General features: G+C 41.6%; 1 protein-coding gene across 1 annotated transcript in view; it reads right to left on the reverse strand.

The window, feature by feature from the left end:
- The window catches only part of LOC131859552 (uncharacterized), a 247870-nt gene that overhangs the window by 203583 nt on the left and 30032 nt on the right, over nt 1-14255 (reverse strand). The gene's annotated exons all lie outside the window — the stretch shown is intronic.

Consider the following 14255-nt stretch of genomic DNA (forward strand, 5'->3'; position numbering starts at 1 on the left):
TACTTTCTAGTTCCCACGTACATTGATCATAACCTAAACCCTTTCACTTGACATACCATTCAACACAATAATCTGCACTTGTTTCCCCCTATTCTTTCATGATTTTCGGGTCTATTGGGCAATTTGAGAGGTCTTCGGACGTTTTCTTTCATTTTAGATTCATTGGCAAAATTTACGATTTTTCCTTTCATTAGTTTTCGGCTTAGGAAATGGTATTCACAAACTCGGACTTAGGATTGAGCTACAAAGGCATGATACTTACAAAGTTCGGCCTTCTTGATTGATACGCGAGACATCTTTAAAAGACCTTCTCCTGGATTTTCGGTGCTTATATTCTGCAAACTCGGTCCTTTATGCGTTTTGGCAAAGTCGGCCTTGTACATTTAAACTCTTTGAAGTTTTCGGCTAAATGATGATTTTCGGCTCAATAGCTTAAAATGCAAACTTAAGCTTTTGAACTTTTCGGCCTAAATACTTGTGCGAATTCATCTCTCTTTAATGTTTTTCGGCCAAAGAAGTCATTTTGCGAGTTTGAATGATCTTTATTTTCGGCCAAATGAAGGATTATTTGCGACTTTTAGGTATATTGCGCGATTTATCTTCTTAGTTTCTTCAAGCAAGTGAGGTGTTTGTAGAGTTTCGGTCCTCCTTTGGTTTGTTAGCGCGATGTAACCTTCTAATCATTTTCGGCATTTTTGGCTATATGGCGCGATTTTCATTTTGCTTCCCATTTCCGCGACTTTCCTCTATGTCTTTTTGGCTTATTGGCCGATTTTGAGAGTTTAAGTGGTTTTTCGGCCTGAAGAAATTTGCGAGATTTACCCTTCATTTCATCTTTTTGGGCAAACAAGAGATTTCGCACGACTTGGATTCTAGAGGGTTTCTCGACATAAAAGACGAATTTGGCGTGGTTTTAGCTTTCACTGCATTTTCGGCTTGTAAGTTTAAAATGCAACTTAGAACCTTTTTCGGCTCATTGGACTATTTGCTAATTCGGCAAAACCACCAAATCCTCCCAACATCCTCAATTGATAAAATCGGGCCTTATGAAGGATTTATGCAAGTTTGGAGATTGAATGATTTTCGGATGATTGGTGATTTCACGAGATTGGACTCTTAGAGTCTTTGCGAATTCGGGGCTTTCCTCCCATTTGTGGCTTTGTCACTGCAAGGCATTCTACAGGTTTGCAAGGCATTTTGAGGATCACAACTTCGTTCCTTTTCTCAGAACCTACGACGGGCAAATTTGCCCTGAAAAACTCAGGCTTCGCATGAACTTCACGAATTTTGCTTTCAAGATTGAAGGGTCGGAACTCACTATGGCTTTGAATTACAGAATAAATCACTTCTCGCGCGAGGGTAGAATGAGACAAGGTGTCCGTCAAGGACGGGGCGAGGTGTGCATAACGCACAACAAGTATCTTCATAGAAATCACAAAGATGATCGTTTAGATTACCTCCTCCACCTGATAGGATTGCATTATAGGCACCTCCTAAAGACAACTTGAATAACATTTGTTTCTTCCTTGCAAGAAATGGCACCAATGCTATAAATTGTCTAGAGATGCCTCACATGATGCAACTCATAGATTCTTCTAGATTAAAACCATCAAAGGTTTTTAAGTAACCTTCAACACCTTTGAAATGGACCCAATGGCAACTCTATTATGGTATATTTTCAATATGGACCAGCCCACGCTTATAGAGTAAACACATTCAATGACCACATGTTCCTAGAGTCAAAGAATTGAAGAAGATCATATAGCTGAAAGGAGGAAAAGACATGAAGAGAACCCACAGCTGGAGCCTATGTCATAGAGGTCACTGCATTTGACCGATAGTTCAAACTTTTATATTCATCTATAATATTCATCCATACAAAGGAATAAGATTTTATTAATGTGTAGGGGAAAAAAGCGAGACTAGGTTAACATGTCCTAATCCTACCTTTTGACACACATTGCGGAATACGAAAGAGCCTAGAGGTATCACACAATTGGCTACTTCTTTTTGTGAAAGAGAGCCACGGGCTACTTATTAGGGTTTCTATTCCTTTGTTGTAATTGAAAGATAAAATGATGCAAGTTCAATCCCTAACCCCAAAGTGCAAGTATGAACTAATAACAAGATTGCAGAATTGAACTTAAACTATGGAAAGCTATAAACACGAAGACAAGACAAGAATGCAAATGCGTACCCGGAGTCAAAGTCTGAGTGGAAATGTTCGGGACCGGGGCGCGGGTGCCATTGTCCTGAATCTGTTCTTGAAACTGCACCTGAAACTGCTGTTTTGCAACCTGGAAAACTGTCTGAACTGCCAAAACTTGCTGTCTGACAGGGGGACCAGGGCGCCCAGCGCCCCTGTCCCAGGGACCAGGGCGCCTAGCGCCCCTGTCCTAGCAGGACCAGGGTGCCCCACGCCCCTGTCCTGGTCTTTTGTTCTGAAACTTGATATAGGGTTCGGTCTCCGTCTGCTTCTTTCGGATCTGCAACTTACGGCGTCGTCTGAATCCCGAAATCTGCACTTATATCTGAAAAGGTGTTTTGGGCGGCTATATAGGGTTTTGCCTTAGTCAACCCCCCGCTTTGGTGATTTCCACCTCCACGAATAGCCAAGTTGTATTGTAAAAGTAATGTGTGTGCAGACCTTGTGTGTGTGCAAGATCCTAAAATGCAAGTAAGCAAACTAGAGCAACCTAGAAAGTAAACCCTAATTGCTTGTAGATGACAATGTAAATGCTCCAAATCAAGATGCAAAGTGATCTAAAGCATGAATGCAAGTGACATAATGAGGCCTATGCAAAGACATGAAAACAACATGAAATCATACCCAACCCCAAGGGAGGGGTACAAGCCAATCTTCAGTCGGTGATCCCTTATTGCTCTTCAATGCCTTCAAAGCCCTAAGTGGATGAATGGATTTGATGAATGCTTAGAGGATGAATGTTGAGTGTTGTTGAAGTCTTCAAAGATCTGCCCTTTCGCTGCATATGAGATTCCTGAAAACAAAATTCGGATCCTTTCAAATGAAGAAAGAGAGCTCTTATGTATGAAACCCTAGGTCTTAATTCCAACTTTTGGCCGACCTAGAGATTGAATCTCCCGCCAATTTCTTGGGGTTAAGCCTTATTTTATGATTGGATCGCGCTCCTAAAATTTCGGGAAAAATGTCCGGGACCGTGTGCACTCCGAGCGCCACGATCCCGACAACTTTTCACCAAATTTTTAGGGTCGTCGGATATGATGATTTTAGAGCGAATCCCAAAGTTACAGGTGATTTCAAGATGTTTTGACCCCCGAAATCAAGCCCCCAAGCTCAGAATAGGGCCTAATTAGGGTTTTTGATTAAATGATGTATTGGAGGAATAAAATGAAAGGGGCACACTTTAATGAAAGGGCCCGACTTTATGATGTGGAAGATGATGAAATAGAACCTTTAGACCTAATTAATTTGATTAATTAAGTGCTAAAGGGGAAATGCAATGCAAAATGCAAACTGCGCCAAGGCGGGTGCTAAACTAGGTGTGAAATTGTGCTGCTTTAGCAAGTGCGTACAATTTATGACGTTACATTTAGCCCCCACTTTAGCGGTCATATGAGTACTACGTGCATATGCAAGCTAAAGTACAGGAAAGTAAACATTATTTGAAAAAGGATATATCCATAAGTCCGTCGAACGAAGCCCCCAGTGGTATCTGCAGTACACAGTTAGGAACCGCACCCTACAACACACACGTTAGATCACAAAATCACCTAATGCTTACTAAGGAAAGTGATGAAATTTGCGAGTAGCTATATGCCCCCCCCTGTTTCGGCTTGCTTATTAGGGAGGTGAAACAGGGTAGCATGTTTACTTACAACAAATTGTGTGAGCGATTATTGATGAGAGATGTTCACTAAGAAGGCTTCATCAGAGCACATTTTGGAACATCCAGGGAGTAAGGGAACGAAAATACAATTCCTACGCAACAAACGGTTCGAAAATCGCATCTCCCAAACTCAAGTTATGATGAAATGAAAGATAGAGGAAAATTAGGGTTTTGAAAGTAAAGGTAAAGGAATGAAAGTATATACCTTGAAAGTGACTATTGCTTTTGTCACTTTGTTGATTTCTGATTATTGTTCATTGCAGTGGAGCCCACATAGCCATCATCATGCCTTCATGACGACCGGAGCGTCCCACGAGGATTAAGATCATGCGACAGGCCGTGATCGACGACGAGCCACTTGACGAGGTGAGTTGACTAAACTTTGACTTTGACTTTCTGCATTTTCGTTGACTCTGATATTCTGTGATCGAATGCGGGCCCTAGAATCTGACCCTGGGTCCCACCCAGGGCGCCATGGTCCCCTCAGGGTGCCATGGTCCTTTCAGGGCGCCATGGTCCCTGTGGGGCGCCATGGTCCCATCAGGGCGCCATGGTCCTTTCAGGGCGCCATGGTCCCTGTGGGGCGCCATGGTCCCCTCAAGGCGCCATGGTCCAATCAGGACATGGCAGGGGTCAACTTTCGATGTTCGTCAGTTTTCATTATTGGCATAGATGATTGATTACTAATTACACTGATGCTTTTGTAATGCAGGGTCTCCCATACATGAGAGAGCACACGGCGGGGCAGATTCTTCGCAGTTTGCGAGATCAGATTCTCCGACTGACTCAGGCAGAGAGAGACACATTGTCTATAGTAGGTTTGTGGTCTATGATTCTTATGCCAGCCATTCAATTCCACCCTGCGATGCTGATGGCACTCATGGAGCGATGGGATCCTGACACATGCACATTCCAGCTTCCAGTAGGGGAGATGACAGTGACACTTGAGGATGTGTACCGCATACTTCGCCTTCCGATCAGAGGAGCTACCGTGACATATGCGACCGATCGGTCAGCAGAGGATCATCAGAGGGAGCAGGTATACTGCATCGGGAGAGTCATGCCGAGTGAGACGAGAGGTCGCATCATGGTCAGCTGGCTCTTACATCCTACAGGAGAGGTGCCCCTCATGAGACGTCTTATGATTGCCATCATTGCACTAGCTGTCTGCCCTAACGGGCGAGGTACGCACATGCATGGGGGTCTCACATGGTGCATCAGGGCTATGGAGAGACATAGGAGAGTATACGCCTGGGGTCGGAGTATGCTTGCACATCTCTATCACGACCTCGAGGAGTATGTTTTTGGACAGGGTTGCAGCTTGATGACATGCACACTTCTGCAGGTGTGGATATTTGAGCACTTTACATGCACCAGGCCTGTTGGCTATCCGATGAGTGCGGCTAGCGAGTGACCTAGGGTATTTGCTTATCCACTTACCAGCGAGTGGAGATTTGGGGATTTACTGTATTGGAGAGTGATGGTTGATAGGTTGACAGCTGAGGTGACAGTATGGAGGCCATAGCTGCGGATGCACAGATGGGATGGGATGGAGAGACAGCTAGCATGCTTACAGAGGAACCGCCTACTGAGAGGACGATATCCACATATCATAGTCCCATTCTACTTTGACCGAGTACGGAGGCAGTTTGGGCTAGAGCAGTGTGTTCCAGCCGATGTACCCATCTACACTCGACACTCACGAGTCCTTCCCAGACCCAGAGCAGTAGCGAGACCGACGATAGACGATATCGAGATCACAGATATAGAGGGGTCCGACCAGGATGTGGTCACTGATTATGCTGCAGATCCCGGAGCACAGCGCAGGCATCTTTCCTGGTTTGTGAGGACATACCCGGGGCCTATCTTTCCACCAGATCACCCGACAGGCCATCCAGGTCCATGGAGGCATGGAGACCGAGATGAAGATCAGGGATCCAGATCGGAGGAGCCAGAGGAGGGAGAGGGTCATGAGGAGGCAGGAGGTCCTGATCCGCCTATAGGAGATCAGCCTAGTGCCGAGGAGGAGGAGGAAGTAGAGGAGGATGACACAGATAGAGATGATGATGAGGAGGACGAGGATGACGAGGAGGAGGAGGATAGAGATGATGAGGAGGAGTCAGATGCAGCTCCTCACCATTCGGGAGATGATACCATAGCCTTAGATCCTCCCGTTATTCCCCAAAAGGGGGAACACGAGGCGATACGAAGACCTGTACCTATCACGCACAGATCATTCGAGCGTGGGGAGCCTAGTAGTTCCCAGTCACAGATGCTACCATATCACGATCCCTACTGGCGTGAGGGAGATCCAGGTATAGTAGGTGTATATTGATTGATTAATGTGTTGATGATATAAAATGGTACTAACACAAAATCTGTTCTACTGCTACAGCTAATGTGCAAGAGTGGCGTTCCTTGATCCAGCAAGCAGTGACAGATATCTCCACGACGGCGCAGATCCCTAGTTCCTCACAAGTTGCTTATAGACCTCAAGGGAACGCGGGTCGGCATGATGATTTGTTTTCCCCATTTCGAGTACAGGTAGAAATATGGAGGGAGAGAGAGCGAGCACTATCAGAGGACCTTCAGCGGGCACAGCGTGATCTAGCAGCAGCTCAGGCCGAGGCTACCTCGTATCGCGCGATCCTTATGGATAGGGATCGTAGGAGTTCCTCTCGGAGTCACTCACGATCTATATCACGCTATACACCTATGGGTCCACCTGCACGGCCGGATCAGGAGGGAGCATCTAGTCGTCACTCTCCAGCCACCAGCCCTAGGGATAGGAGATGATCTTATGATGTAGGGTAGGTCACATTTTGGATGTATAGTGACCTACCTTTGTTTATTGATCCACACATATATATATATACATGCTTCTTTGTCTCAAACGTGTTATCTTAAATGCCTAAAACAATGTATATTTTGCTTTGATTAATGCTAACACATTTGGTAGATTTACATGTATGTTCTGAATTTAATTTCCATGTGATTGATTTCTCAATGCTCCATGATTAAATTGATACATGTGTGACTTAATTAAAATATTTGATCAAGTACTACATTGATGATAGGGAAGAAATATGTGTTAAGCCTAAGAATCATATAAGTAATATGATACAACTCTACTTAACACATAAAGACATTGTATAATATGCCAGCATAATGAAAAATGTAAATCTTTTGCAACTTACATAAATGAATTCAAGACAAACCATAAAGTAAAGAAACACGCTTGTCAGGAACGAAGCAATATAGATCAAACAAAACATCTTTTAATTCTATTTTCTCTAACAAAGATATGCTAACATATTATCCAATTTTGAAGAAGTGAGAAAGGAAATAGATGAATGATAAGGAATGAGGAATTAAGCATAGTATCTACGCAAGTGCATAGCGTTTATAGGGTCTTTAAGAGGCGTACCGTCTACATCCCCTATTTTGTAAGCACCTGATCCATAATCTTCAATAACAATATACGGTCCAAGCCAATTAGGACTAAATTTTCCCTTTTCTTCAGGTAAGGCATTCACATTGCGCTGATTCTCATAGAGAACTAAGTCACCTACTGAGAAGGAACGTTGAATAACCTTATCATTATAGCTTCGTTGTAGAGTTTTGTGATACGCTTGAATATGCTCAAGAGCATTTATACGCTATTCATCAAGCATCTCAAGCTGTTGAAGTCTTTGTTCTCTATAAGAGTCATCATCTACTATACCTTTGAGAGAAACTCTAAGTGATGGAATCTCTAATTCTAAAGGCATAATAGCATCAGCACCATAAACAAGATTATAAGGGGTAGTGCCTGTAGCAATTCGTACACTCGTTCGGTAGGCCCAAAGAGCATAGATTAGCTGAGTACTCCAATCCTTACCATGCTTATTCACGGTTTTGCGAAGAATTTGTTCAATTATTTTATTGGATGATTCGGCTTGACCATTTGATTGAGGATAGTATGGTGTAGAAAATCGATGTTTGATATGATATTTCTCGAGGAATTTCTTCACGTCTTTGTTTTTAAATGATGTCCCATTATCTGAGATTATAGAGGAAGGTATCCCGAATCGAGAAATAATGTTTTCTAGAAGAAATCGACAAATCACTTCTGCAGTAGTAGAGCAAAGAGGAACAGCTTCTACCCACTTTGTAAAGTAATCTGTTGCGGTTATAATGAAAGTATGTCCTTGAGATGAAGGAGAAGAGATTTTACCGATGAGATCCAACCCCCATGCAGAGAAAGGCCAAGAGGCTACCTGAGAACGGAGTTCTTGGGCAGGAGCATGAATCAAATTATTGTGTTGTTGACATTGATGACATTTCTTAACAAATGAAAAAGAATCCTGCTGCATAGTTTGCCAATAATATCCCATACGAAGCAATCTTTGAACCAAGGATTTGCCTCCAAAATGCCCCCCACAGGCACCTGAATGCGCCTCTTCAAGAGCAATAGGGATTTCCGATTTGTTAAGACAACGAAGGAGAAGACCGTTATAACCCCTTCGGTAAAGAACATTAGAAAGAATGATATATCTAGCAGACAACTTGCGAACTCTAGCCCTGGCGTTCCTATTGGCGGAATCAGGAAAGGTACCATCGGTCAAGTATCTTACGATATGCGAATACCATTCATTTGAGTCTATAAAGTCGCAACATGTCACCAAGCTAGAATCATCTACAATAGCTAGAGAAATAAGGTTGTGAATAACAAATTTAAGATCAACCACAGGGTCCTCTAAAGATACAAGAGAAGCCACACATGCCATTGCATCCGCATGTCGATTATCTTTTCGAGGAATAGGTTCCATGGTGTAAGAATCAAAATTTTGTAACAAAGAGATAGCAAGGTCTTTATATTGTGATAATTTGTCTTGTTTCGCTTGATACAGTCCTGTTACTTGTCTTATAATCAGTTGAGAATCTCCAAAAATATGTATGTGTTTTATATTCAAAGCCAAGGCTGCCTTTATTCCTGCTATAAGAGCCTCATACTCAGCAATGTTATTGGTACATAGGAAATTGAGACGGTAAGATAAGGGAATGGACTTCTTTGTAGGAGAAATCAGAACAACACCTGCCCCCGATCCCGTACGACACTTAGAGCCATCAAAGTATAACTCCCAAGTTTCATCTTTCTCTGTACAAAGAATGAAGTCGTCAGGAAAAGACTCAGGGTTAGGGAAGGAGAAAGGTGAAGGGGCCTCAACTAAGAGATCGGTCAACGCTTGCCCTTTAATTGCTCTTTGTGAAACATATTTAAGGTCAAATTCAGTTAACATCATAACCCACTTAGCTAGGCGCCCTGATAAATCAGTTTTAGAGAAAAGATGCTTCAAAGGATCAAACTTTACCATGACGTGGACTTCTGAATTTAAAAGATAATGTCTCAATTTCTGAGTCGCAAACACTAAGGCCAAGCATTGTCTTTCTATCGTAGAATATCGGGTCTCATAATCGAGTAAGGTACGACTTATATAATAAACCGGACACTCCTTACCATCTTTATCATGTTGTGCCAGTAATGCTACGAGAGCATGAGAGGAAGCAGCTATATAAAGAAGAAAGGGCTTAGAAGATTCGGCGGGTTGAAGGATAGGGGGATTAGCCAAATATACTTTTAAATCTTCAAATGCTTGCTGACAATCTTCATTCTATTGAAAAGTGATATTCTTTTTGAGAAGTTGAGTAAAAGGAAAAGTACGATCCGCAAGTTGAGATACGAACCTACGAATAGCCTGAATCTTTCCTTGTAAGCTTTTGAGTTGAGATACATTTCTAGGAGGTGGCATGTTGACAATAGCATCTATTTTCTTAGTGTCCACCTCAATCCCACGATGCGACACTATGAATCCTAATAGTTTTCCACTATCCACACCGAAGACACATTTTCGGGGATTCAAGCGCATGTGATATTTACGAATCCTTTCAAAGATTTGACGAAGAATCTTAATATGATCTATACGAAGAATGGATTTGGCTAAAATATCATCAACATAATCTTCTAAAATCTTATGCATGTAATCATGAAAGATAAGGGTCATCGCTCGTTGATAAGTTGCGCCGGCGTTTTTAAGTCCAAAAGGCATCATTACCCAACAAAACGTACCCCAAGGAGTGGTGAAAGCAGTTTTGAATTGATCTTGAGGATTAATGAAAATTTGATTGTATCCTGAAAAACCATCCATGAAAGATAACAAAGCATGTCCTGCTGTAGAATCAACTATCATGTCAATGTTTGGGAGGGGAAAATCATCTTTCAAAGAAGCTTTATTTAAATCTCGAAAGTCAGTACACATCCTTATTTTATTATCTGATTTAGCCACAGCGACAATATTTGAAATCCATGGGGAATAATCAATAGGGCAGATAAATTCCCCATCCAATAATTTTTCAATCTCAGCCTTGACAAGCAAAGCTACCTTAGGATTCATTTTTCGAATCTTTTGTTTCACAGGTTTAGCGTCGGGAACTAAGACAATATTATGAGTAACAATCTTAGGATCTATACCAGGCATGTTAGAATATGTCCAAGCAAAGATCTCGGGGAATTCCTGCAATAAATCTACATATTGTTTTTGTTCTTCTTCATCCAAACATTTTCCAATTCTAATAGCTTTTTCTTCATTGCAAGGATCCATCTTAACATCAATGGTGTCACTTATAAGAAGATTACTTTGTTGAGGAATATCCTTTAACTGAGGGAATTCTTTCACAATCTCATCGTTATCAGTCTCTTTTCCAAAATAGGCTTCAGTGTTCAAACAATAAGGGAATCCCCTATTGTGATGATAACGAGGAAGAGTATCATATGCTCCTAAAAACTAAGCTAAAGCATCATCGGTAGGAAAAACATCCAAAGCATAGGCACACGAAGGATCAATATACTCAGGGTGTCTCATTGGTAGAGATGTAGAAATAACATTAACACTAATGCATGGTCTTTTAGAAGCTTTAGTGTGCTTGCAAGGGTTATAACCAAGTCCGAAGGCATAATCATAAAGATTATTCTCTAGAGGAACCTTTATTCCTTGTTCGTGAGCGCCACAGCCATTTCCATTATACCCATGCTTAGCTAGAATACGAAAACCACGACCATAACGATCAGCCATTTCAGAAAGAGAAGGTGGTTTTTCATAAGACAAAGAATCAAACCCTTTAGAATTAGAAGTGTGAGGAGAAGAAGTTTGAGAAGTAGCCACGAAATTATTGCTTATAGGTTCAGGTAAGATTGATTGATTTTTAGCTTCTTCCTTCTTTTCAACTTTAAGCTCTCTAGAAGGAACCTTATATTCACCTACAAAGGTGGGATTAAAATCAAGAGATCCCCAATCGTCTTCTGCGAGAACCTTCTCAGGATCAAAATCCTTCTCATGTGTAGATTCAAGTCGAGAAGAATCCTCTTTAGGAGCTCCAGACTCATCCAAAGAATTTTGATCATCAGAGGGCGAGGATTCATCGATAGGTATCTTGTTTAAAGAGTCATCACCAAACGAGGAAGGCTTAGAAGAACCCCCTTTGGAAGTAGATGTTTGTAAACAAGCTTGGAAGTTAGTATCACCTATCAAGGTATATGTCTTATTGTTATAGATAAATTTAACTTGTCTATGCAATGTGGAGGGGACAGCTTGCATACTATGAATCCAAGGTCTCCCTAATAACAAGTTGTATGTTAGATTTCCCGACATAACATGGATAGGAGTAGGCAAAGTAACAGGCCCCACTGTGAGGGGTAAGGTGATAATACCTAATGAAGTCTTAGCCACATTATCAAAGCCTCGAATAGGACAAGAGTCAGGCTCAATTAGGGATGTATCCACATTCATCTTATGCAAGAGATTAATGCTACACACATTAAGACCAGAGCCATTATCTACTAGTGTTCGTCTTATAGCAGTGTCATTTATGATAACCACAATCATCAAGGGATCATATTGATGTTGAATTTCACTAGTAGGCAACTAATCTTGAGTAAACACAATATGAGCTTTAGGATTCATCATAGAGTTAACAAAAGACACTATATTACTAGATGTATTCGGTGGAGGAACATTCAAATCTTTCAAAGCATCTTGTAACATTCCGTGATGAGCAGAAGAAGTTTGAATCAAATCCCAAAGGGATATCTTAGCAGGGGTAGCTTTAAGTTGTTCTATGAGATCATATTCCTTGCCAAGAACTTGTGAAATACGCGGAGCTTGCGGAAGAGTTGGTTGAGGATTAGGAAGAGAAACCGGAGTCAAAGAATTGAAGAAGATCATATAGCTGAAAGGAGGAAAAGACATGAAGAGAACCCACAGCAGGAGCCTATGTCATAGAGGTCACTGCATTTGACCGATAGTTCAAACTTTTATATTCATCTATAATATTCATCCATACAAAGGAATAAGATTTTATTAATGTGTAGGGGAAAAAAGTGAGACTAGGTTAACATGTCCTAATCCTACCTTTTGACACACATTGCGGAATACGAAAGAGCCTAGAGGTATCACACAATTGGCTACTTCTTTTTGTAAAAGAGAGAGCCACGGGCTACCTATTAGGGTTTCTATTCCTTTGTTGTAATTGAAAGATAAAATGATGCAAGTTCAATCCCTAACCCCAAAGTGCAAGTATGAACTAATAACAAGATTGCAGAATTGAACTTAAACTATGGAAAGCTGTAAACACGAAGACAAGACAAGAATGCAAATGCGTACCCGGAGTCAAAATCTGAGTGGAAATGTTCGGGACCGGGGCGCGGGCGCCACTGTCCTGATTCTGTTCTTGAAACTGCACCTGAAACTGCTGTTTTGCAACCTGGAAAACTGTCCGAACTGCCAAAACTTGCTGTCTGACAGGGGGACCAGGGCGCCCAGTGCCCCTGTCCTGGCAGGACCAGGGCACCCCACGCCCCTGTCCTGGTCTTTTGTTCTGAAACTTGATATAGGGTTCGGTCTCCATCTACTTCTTTCGGATCTGCAACTTACGACGTCGTCTGAATCCCGAAATCTGCACTTATATCTGAAAAGGTGTTTTGGGCGGCTATATAGGGTTTTGCCTTAGTCAAACCCCCACTTTGGTGATTTCCACCTCCACGAATAGCCAAGTTGTATTGTAAAAGTAATGTGTGTGCAGACCTTGTGTGTGTGCAAGATCCTAAAATGCAAGTAAGCAAACTAGAGCAACCTAGAAAGTAAACCCTAATTGCTTGTAGATGACAATGTAAATGCTCCAAATCAAGATGCAAAGTGATCTAAAGCATGAATGCAAGTGACATAATGAGGCTTATGCAAAGACAGGAAAACAACATGAAATCATACCCAACCCCAAGGGAGGGGTACAAGCCAATCTTCAGTCGGTGATCCCTTATTGCTCTTCAATGCCTTCAAAGCCCTAAGTGGATGAATGGATTTGATGAATGCTTAGAGGATGAATGTTGAGTGTTGCTGAAGTCTTCAAAGATCTGCCCTTTCGCTGCATATGAGGTTCCTGAAAACAAAATTCGGATCCTTTCAAATGAAGAAAGAGAGCTCTTATGTATGAAACCCTAGGTCTTAATTCCAACTTTTGGCCGACCTAGAGATTGAATCTCCCGCCAATTTCTTGGGGTTAAGCCTTATTTTATGATTGGATCACGCTCCTAAAATTTCGGGAAAAATGTCCGGGACCGTGTGCACTCCGGGCGCCACGGTCCCGACAACTTTTCACCAAATTTTCAGGGCCGTCGGATATGATGATTTTAGAGCGAATCCCGAAGTTACAGGTGATTTCGAGATGTTTTGACCCCCGAAATTAAGCCCCCAAGCTTAGAATAGGGCCTAATTAGGGTTTTTGATTAAATGATGTATTGGAGGAATAAAATGAAAGGGGCACACTTTAATGAAAGGGCCCGACTTTATGATGTGGAAGATGATGAAATAGAACCTTTAGACCTAATTAATTTGATTAATTAAGTGCTAAAGGGGAAATGCAATGCAAAATGCAAACTGCGCCAAGGCGGGTGCTAAACTAGGTGTGAAATTGTACTGCTTTAGCAAGTGCGTACAATTTATGACGTTACAATTAAAAGCCCTTAAAAGTTGTTTTACTATCAAAAAAATTGGTTGTGTTAAATGATTTGTATATCTGCAACACAAAAAGAATTATCACTAGAAAAATAAATCAAAATAAAATAGTACGACCTCTACTGCAAACAAATGAAGATGAAAAGAAGCAAATAAAGGATAAAGGCACCATTTTGGTTGATCATTCTAGTAATTTCTCGTAGAATCTTCCATACATCCTTTGAAGCCAATTGTAATCATGGAATTCACACATAGAAGCTCTTAATACATTCGCTTGCTGCTGTGAGTAGTGAGCTATGCATCCTAAAAATTTGTCAAACATGTATCATATATGCAGTAG

This window comes from Cryptomeria japonica, chromosome 10, assembly GCF_030272615.1.
Source record: "Cryptomeria japonica chromosome 10, Sugi_1.0, whole genome shotgun sequence".
NCBI classification, from domain to species: Eukaryota; Viridiplantae; Streptophyta; class Pinopsida; order Cupressales; family Cupressaceae; genus Cryptomeria; species Cryptomeria japonica.